This window comes from Natator depressus, chromosome 3 (assembly GCF_965152275.1).
Source record: "Natator depressus isolate rNatDep1 chromosome 3, rNatDep2.hap1, whole genome shotgun sequence".
Classification (NCBI taxonomy): domain Eukaryota; kingdom Metazoa; phylum Chordata; order Testudines; family Cheloniidae; genus Natator; species Natator depressus.
In genome coordinates this window covers 163,179,479-163,187,585 of record NC_134236.1, presented here as the reverse complement: position 1 = coordinate 163,187,585, position 8,107 = coordinate 163,179,479, and the positions used below count along the sequence as shown (strand labels likewise).

The 8,107-nt window shown below is 42.6% G+C and overlaps 1 long non-coding RNA gene across 1 annotated transcript in view; it reads left to right on the top strand.

The window, feature by feature from the left end:
• Positions 1–2,342: 2,342 nt before the first annotated feature.
• Positions 2,343–8,107, top strand: part of LOC141985278 (uncharacterized) — a 33,459-nt gene continuing 27,694 nt past the window's right edge. Inside the window, exon 1 of the long non-coding RNA XR_012638896.1 lies at positions 2,343–3,179. This is a non-coding gene — a long non-coding RNA (uncharacterized LOC141985278). The remainder of the gene's footprint in view (positions 3,180–8,107) is intronic.

Genomic DNA, 8,107 nt, shown 5'->3' with positions numbered 1-8,107 from the left:
CACTCTTTGTTCTCCTTATTTCCCATCAAGCCTAGAATTTCATGTAGGAATGAACTGGAACTTCTCTTGAAACAGGAGCAACTGAAGGTGGTTGTGGATCCCACCTGGAAGATGGCAATCATTTAATATAAAAATGGACCTCTGGTGACACCCACAGTGCCCCATTTGTAATGGCTTTCATAGCAGGAAACATTGTACCGTGTGCAAGAAACCCTTCCTCAGCTGAGTGTCCCTTGTGTGTCTTCACCTCTTCTTCTTCTGACCTCCTTACTGCTTCCGATTCTCCTTTTCCTGGTTCCCGCTCTATTGTGTCTTCCTGTTTCTTTCTCCCCTCTTTTCTGTGTTTCACTTCCTTTCCATTTGCTCTTCTTTTTTCCCCTCTTTCTTCCCTTTCCTTATTCTCCTTTCATTTTTCTCCTCCTCTTCCCCGTCTCCTTTCTATTTTGGCATTATACTCCTCTTCCCCCCAATGCCCTCCTCTTTTTCTGTTAAAATAATTCTTGTTCATTCTCTTTATTGTATTTTTATATACACTTCCCTTTTACAATCCTGAGATAAGGAGAAATCAGAGAGCAAGGTTATCAACCACATAAAACAGTCCTCTGCACCATAAGCTGAACTTGTTACCCACATATGTTTGAAAGGAATGACTGAGAAATATTCTAGATTTTGTCAGTTGAGTTTAACAAAAATGGTTTGTGATATTCATATCAGTTCAGATGCTGACTGGTGCTCATGTTTTTCTTTTTATTGGATTTGACATAAACCTCCACAACTGCGACTCTTGCCAGCTCTTGTTTTCCCTTTTGTACAAAATGAAGAACACAATAATTTTGCCAGTAGATTTTGTGATCAGCAAAGTATTTGCACAGCCTAATTTATTTTTCTAAACAAAAGAGGTGGGGCTAGAATGATTCAAAGAACCCATTACACTCTCTCCTCTTAGCTCTCCTGCAGTCTCACATGAAGTCAGTTAAATGGCCTCAGCTTTACCCCCAGGGACCATATCTTTGAAAGCGACAGGCGGCTTCGGTACACAAAGCACATTTTCCCTGCTTATGTATTTCACACAGGATCCAGGGCTTCCCACTGATGCCCAATAAAAAAAAATCACTTGGCCCATGAGTTGCCTCTTGCGATGCAGATGAAGTAAATATGTCCTTTGGCAGGGACCAAACACTCCTGTTTCCCACAGAAAAGGAAGAAAATTCCTCTTATTGCATGGCTGGGGCACCCATGGTTCTCAGGAGAAGTGTTCGGTATTTGGGAGTAAGGGTATAGGATACAACAGTTACCACTGTTAATAAATGACAATCAGCTAATACTGCAATCGAGTGAAATATCACAATCAGGCCAGAGAGTAAGTTAAGGGGCAAACTGGGCCCATAGGCCTCCTTAGCGCTGGGGTAAGCAGCTGCGATGGCTGAGCAGAGGTAACCTGAACTCGGTACAATTGGGACACAAGCAGAAAGCCATGAAGGCGGGAGGCTGGGAATAACAGCTGGGGATGCAGATTAATCCTTAGTGCTCATCACAGCTCATTCAAAGAGCCACCACATGCGTTTTCCTGCACACCTGCTGCTAGATGCTAAGAGGCATGCAGCAGCGTGGGACACTGACTCCATTTGACAATCCCTGCTCAGTGCATAGAGTGCCGATGGCCGCACTAGCTGCCCACTGCTTGTGCTCAAAGAGCATTAAGAAAGCACACTGTGTAAGTCCTGCATGGCTGGGTATGGGTCAGGGTGGTGATGGCAGGTATGGGGAAGAGGCGTCTGTGCCAGTTTATCTCAGTTACATACCAACACACTTGTGCAGGAAGAGCCACAAGTTATCCCTAACTATGAACATATTGGTGTCCTGTCTTATTCCTCCACCTGGATGTGTCTGTATGATACCTCCTTACTCCCCTGTGTGAGCTACCCATTTTGCAGGTCATGGTGTGGGTGGGAGAGCAATCTCCATAGGGCCACTCCTCCTGCATAGGTGGGCAGGGAGTGGCAGACACTCCCACAACATGATGGGCATAAGTGATCTGGCATCTGTTTAAGGGCTGAGTCACAATCTGATCCCTGATCTGCTCCTGGGGCAGTCCAACAATGTGCTGTCCTTTCCATTAGGGCTCATGACAAAGCTTCAATCTCCACCTATGTGAGTCTTATCTAGGGCTTAATCCAAAGCCCACTGAAGTAAATTGAAAGACTCTTTGACTTCAATGGGTTTTGGATCAGGCCCTATTCACACGGGCATTTGCAGTGAAGTTTTGCTGGGGTGAATGTAGTAAGGACATGGGTCTATCTTGGGGGATCAAGTCTATTTAGTTACTATCAATGAGCTATGAATTTTTATGAGCCCTTGAAGCATGAAGAATAATTGCATTTTATAAATAAAATAATTAAATTTAAAAAAATGGTCCTGGCAACAATAACCTGTTGTCTAACATGCCAAGGATGTCTGCACTTGTTCTGACTAGAGGTACTGTATGTTCTGACTTTCTATTGATTTCTTTTTCAACAGACCATCACTAGGACACAGTCAGACAACTGCTGCAATGGAGTACTGCACAGGGGTATGGTAGATTATAGAGAGGAAAACAAAACCTCTGACAGAAAATAATCCATCTTCTCTCTCTCCCACACCATGAAAACCATTTAAAGTTATCCTGATCCTGATTCTTGGGGCTCCAAAACTGCTTCTGGTGTCCCCACTGCTGATAGTTCTGAATCTCTGGCTGTAACCGTGCCTTAGTGGGTCACAAATAAGGATGCCAAATTCAGGATGAACTGCTGAGAAATAGGGCAAACATAACCCCAAACTGGTGGCTATTCTTTTATAAGATATACCAAACTATCCACAAAAGTAAACTCGTGTTTCACTACACTGACTAACAAGAAAACATAAAGGCAGTTTCCTCAGGCATTCCAGTCCTTATATCACCACCAAAAACACTGGGTTCAGAGTTGAGTGGTTCTTTACAACCAGTCTCATCAAATAATAGGTTCTTCTGATCCCAAAGGACCAGCCACACACCCAGGTCAATATATAACTTAGATCTTACCCAGAAATCACACTGATGCCATTCCCTTAGTATCTAAAATCTAAAGGTTTATGAAAGAAAGAAAGAAAGAAAGAAAGAAAGAAAGAAAGAAAGAAAGAAAGAAAGAAAGAAAGAAAGAAAAGTGAGAGTTAAAATTGGTTAAAGGAATCAAATACATACAGTAATAGCAAAGTTCTTGGTTCAGGCTTGTAGCAGTGATGGAATAAATGACTGGCTTATGTCAAGTCTCTGGAGTACATCCACAGCTTGGATGGGTCATTCAGTCCTTTGTTCAGAGCTTCAGTTTGTAGCAAAGTTCCTCCAGAGGTAAGAAGCAGGACTGAAGACAAAATGGAGGTGTTTTCAGGGCCTTTTATAGCTTTTGCCATGTGTAGGGCAACCCATTGTTCTTACTGTGGAAAATTACAGCAACAAGATGGAGTTTGGAGTCACATGGGCAAGTCACATGTTCATGCCCAATTTCCCTCAGTCATTGCAAGAAGCCATTACGTACACTCCAGACAGCACCTTGACATGACAGCCCACTCAGTGTAGATAGGCATCTCCCATGGTCCATTTTCAACCAAGTGTTTCTCGATGAACCACTTAATTTGAACAGTTCCTCCAAGATGTGCTGGCTAGCTACCTTGTGGCCATTACCCCAGGAGCAAACATTTGAAATCCAAGTACAGAGGCAATACTTATAACTTCACATACAAAAATGATACATGCATACAGATAGCATAATCATAACCAGCAAAACATGACCTTTTCATAGACACCTCACTCAACAACCCTTTATACAATATTTGCTGCAAATATATACCAGTGGTTGCAACAGTGATCTATATAGTTATATTTTAATTAGATAATGTCACACTGGCATCAATTTCTTTGCTAGCTGGTTATGCCAAATGCTGCCTGTTTTTGAAAAGGCTGCCCTGCCAAATGCGGCAAGGCATATCCCGGTGAAAGAGAGAGGAATCATTCAGGGTCCTTGCCTTCCATTATTCCTAACTGTAACTAGAGCTGGTCAAACAAACGGGTTCTTTTCAGCAGAATATTTTCACTTTTGTGGAAAAACGAAAAATGAAAATTTTTTAGCTGAAAACTAATGAAAACCAAAACATTTTCAGTTTTTGTTTTTTCAACAAAAAATTGAAATAGTCTCTCCACTGCTAGCCTCATTCTCCCTTCCCCCACTGCTCCTCTCCAGCCTGTCCTCCCTACTCTGCCCCATATTTCACCCCTGCTTCTTTCCCTTCCTCCCTCCCTCTCAATGTCCCTCTCCTTTGTCCTCTCCTTCTTTCCCATTTCCTTACCCAAATCACCCTCCATCATTTACATACATAAAAAAGAAGGTGAAATGGGGCCAGTAGAATGTGCCCATCATCACCCTAATCACTTTACTTCTGCGTTATACCCCTTTCCACCCACATTCACCTGGGCTTGGGGATTGTTGAGGGGGCTTTGCTGTTTGTTTTGGTATGGGTTTTTCTGTGCATGTGTGGGGTCTTCTTAGCCTGTGAGCTCTTTGGGGCAGGGACTGTGCCTTCTGATGGGCACCAGAAAATATGAGGATAATGAAGTAAACCCGGATCCCACCAACTGTTAGCCCTCCCCCATTCCTAAAGCTCTGGCTGCAGCCTCCACCCATTTGCAAAGTGGGAGCTCCCATGCAAGTACCACCACTGATCACAACAGCAGCAATGTGGGCAGAAGGAGAGATGGACTCTCAAGTAACCAGGTCCCAAACGCTTTAGGTCTTCATATGCAACCTCTTATCTAGAAGTCCCTCACTTTATCAAACTCCTCCTATAACATATGATGGTGCTCTCTGGGCCCTGGAGGACCCAGGGCTCTGTGTTTTCAGCTCCACAATAGGCTAACTCTATGACCTCAAATGCCACCTGGAAACCTATTGATAGGGAGCATGGATTCTGGAGGACTGACTTTATAAGCTCCCAACTCCATTTAATTACCAGATTGTGGCATTCTATACTAGGTTCAGTTTCCAAGTGGTCTCATGGTGTAGTTCCAGGTAAATCACATTACAACAGTCTAGACTCAAGGGGACAAAGGCATGGATAATGTGGCAGAAAGAGAGAGAGAGAAAAGCCACAGTCTTCTTGCCAGGTGCAACTGGAAAAAAGTGACCTTGGCCACAGCTGCTATCTAATTATCCATGAGCATTACAACAGGCTAGCCTCAAGGGGACAACCCAGGATGTAATAACACGCCAAAGTTACAAGTGATGGTTGCACTTCCTCAGACAGTGGCATCCATTCATGTTCTGCCAACTCTTTTGGCTGCTTCCTCCAGCCCACCACTATTATCCCTCTCTTGCCAAGATTGAGACACTGCCAGCTAATCATCCTACAAGACCCAAGTTCATATAGACATTGGTTTAAACAGGTGCTCTTCCCACAATGCACTAAAACACTGTATAGAGTCAAAACTCCTCCTCTGCATGAGGTTTGGTTTTCTTAACAAAGACATTAGCAATAACATGAAGTTCATCCCAAGCTTTGCTAGTCTCAGGGTCCTAACTTCAAGACTGCTCAGCCTACATCCTAGATCCCGTGTCCTTAAAAAGCCAACCCCACCTCTCCTATGTCCAGCTGAGATACCTAACCACCTTCCTCAGTTAGTCAATAAGACCCACTTCACCCTTTCCAGCAGGATCAACACCCACTAAAAGACTAGGGTGTTTCAGATGAACACTGCCAACCTCTTACAGCTGGGATATTTGTCTCACTCCTCCAACCATGTTAGACATGAGTGAGATGTAGAGCTTAATGTCACTGGGATACTGAATACATCACAGGCCAACCCTCCCAATGGCTTCCTTTGTAATATGTATACTGAACAGAAGGGGTGAGTGTGTACACCTTTGTGGTACCTTGCACGAAAGGACTCTTGGAAAGATGAATAGCTGTCCACAGCTGCTAGGGTTGCCAACTCTTCAGGACTGTCACGGAGTCTCCAGGAATTAAAGATTAATCCTTAATTAAAGATTGTGTCGTGATAAAAACTGCAGGAATATGTCCAACCAAATTGGCAACCCTATCCATAGCTTCCATTTGAGTTCTCCCAGTATGATGAAAATGGAGCCACTCAAGAGAACATTGACTTGCCCATGCTACTGTCTACAGATGAGTCAACAGACCCTCATGATCAGTGTGTCAAAAGCTGCTGGCAGATACAAAAGAATGAGCATGGACATTTTATTGGGGCTGGCAACACATTACAGGATTGAGCCCTATATTAGAAGTGAGGTGAGGTGCTGCCTTCTGAGTTACCACTGGAGTCACAAAATGAAATGCTTATAAAATAAATTCACCACAGACCCAAGTCATTAGGAGAAAAAAAAATCCAAACCATGGACAATATTACATAGCTCAGATAAATCAGATAATAGGGGATTTTCCAGTGGAAGAAGCCTTACCTCATGCTTAAGCAAGCAAAAAATCCAGAACAAAATCCTTGGAATTGCATTTACTCTTAATACAAAAGGAGACATGAACTACTAGTTACATTTTTGGCTAATTATTAGTCATGCATTGTAATAATAGCAGCAAACTTATTCCATAACAGTGTCCTAATCTCAGCATTGAGTTAGTACTTTAGATTTTAAAATCAATGTCTTACAAGAGACACTATTTCCATAGGACAATACATTTTCCTCTCTCAATTATTCCCGATGTTTTACCCATTATTGAACATTTTATGAACTTCCTCAAGGAAAATAAAATAGCAGCTTCATTTATGAACAAACAAGTTACTTATGAAGCAAAGGGGAAAATAAATGTTACATATGAATAAAAACTCCACATGCCAGACACAGTTAGAAACATTTCCTGTATTCAGAAAAACAACAACACTCATCAGATTTTACATCTAAAGGTCACTAGCTAAAGGTTTCATGGTTTAGTGTTAATGGCCTGCTTCTTTCAAATAAACACAGAAAGCAGAAGAAATTTTGTACTGTGTTCATGCGAGGTGGAAAAATCATATACAGACATACAAAAGAAATTGAAGTGTGACTGAAGGGATAAACTGTTTAAAAAAGAGAGAGAGAGAGAGAGAGAGAGAGAGAGAAACATCCAAAATATGTTGTGTACAACATTCCTGAAAACAAAACCATCATTTCAAAGGAAAATGATTTGTGTCAGAAATCTGTGTAATGGTAGACAAATGAGTTAGGAATATTGTGTGATGCATGCTATTGACTTACAACATGCCCGTTAGACACTATCTGGTTGTCTGACGTATTACGCAGTATTTATTACTTTCCATTGCCGAGCATTGGAGATGACCTGAGAAAACTGGGTTTTAGTTGTGCAAAACCTCTTTGGTCAAGTTGTAGATTTACAAACCCCAAAACAGCGGCTGTTCTGATCCCAGTTCAATTTCTTCTGAACAAACCAAAGCCAGAATGCTCCTGAACTGCTGCTCCACCAAGATCCAAAGTGTGTGGGGGGGAGTGGGGTGTTGTTAGCATGTCAGATACAGCTCCTCTGTGCTGGTCCAGGCCCAATGCAAGTTACAGCAGTAGTTTACCAGCTGGCTATGGTTCCCAAAGGGCTACAAGCCAGACAAGAATAGGAGTGCACTGTTCTCTGTCCCTGACATGCCCCCTAAATGAGGTGGGAGGCAGTGGTCACAGGAGCTAGATATACTAGCTTTATGCAGGTGGCCAACTATGGCTATATTCTGTCCCCTTTTACACCACCTGAGTGGCACAAAGGAACTTGTTGGGGCAGGGCAGGGGGTGGAATCTAATCCACAAAGTTCAGATCAGGATCTGATCTTCTGTAAAGCACAGAGAGAGAATTTGGCAAAAGCAGAGAGAGACCTGAGCCACAGAAGTTCAGATCCCAATGCAAATTTCCCCAAATGTTGGGAGTGTTCAGCTTACGGTCCATTTCTAGATAAACGACTCCAGTTTTGGCCCATCTCCATTAAAAATAATCTTTTTTTCTGCCTTGCCCCTCGAAAAAGAAAATCAGTCTAAGTATTCTTGTTGCTATGCCAGCATTAACAAGATGTTAGCTGCTGTTGTTTTGA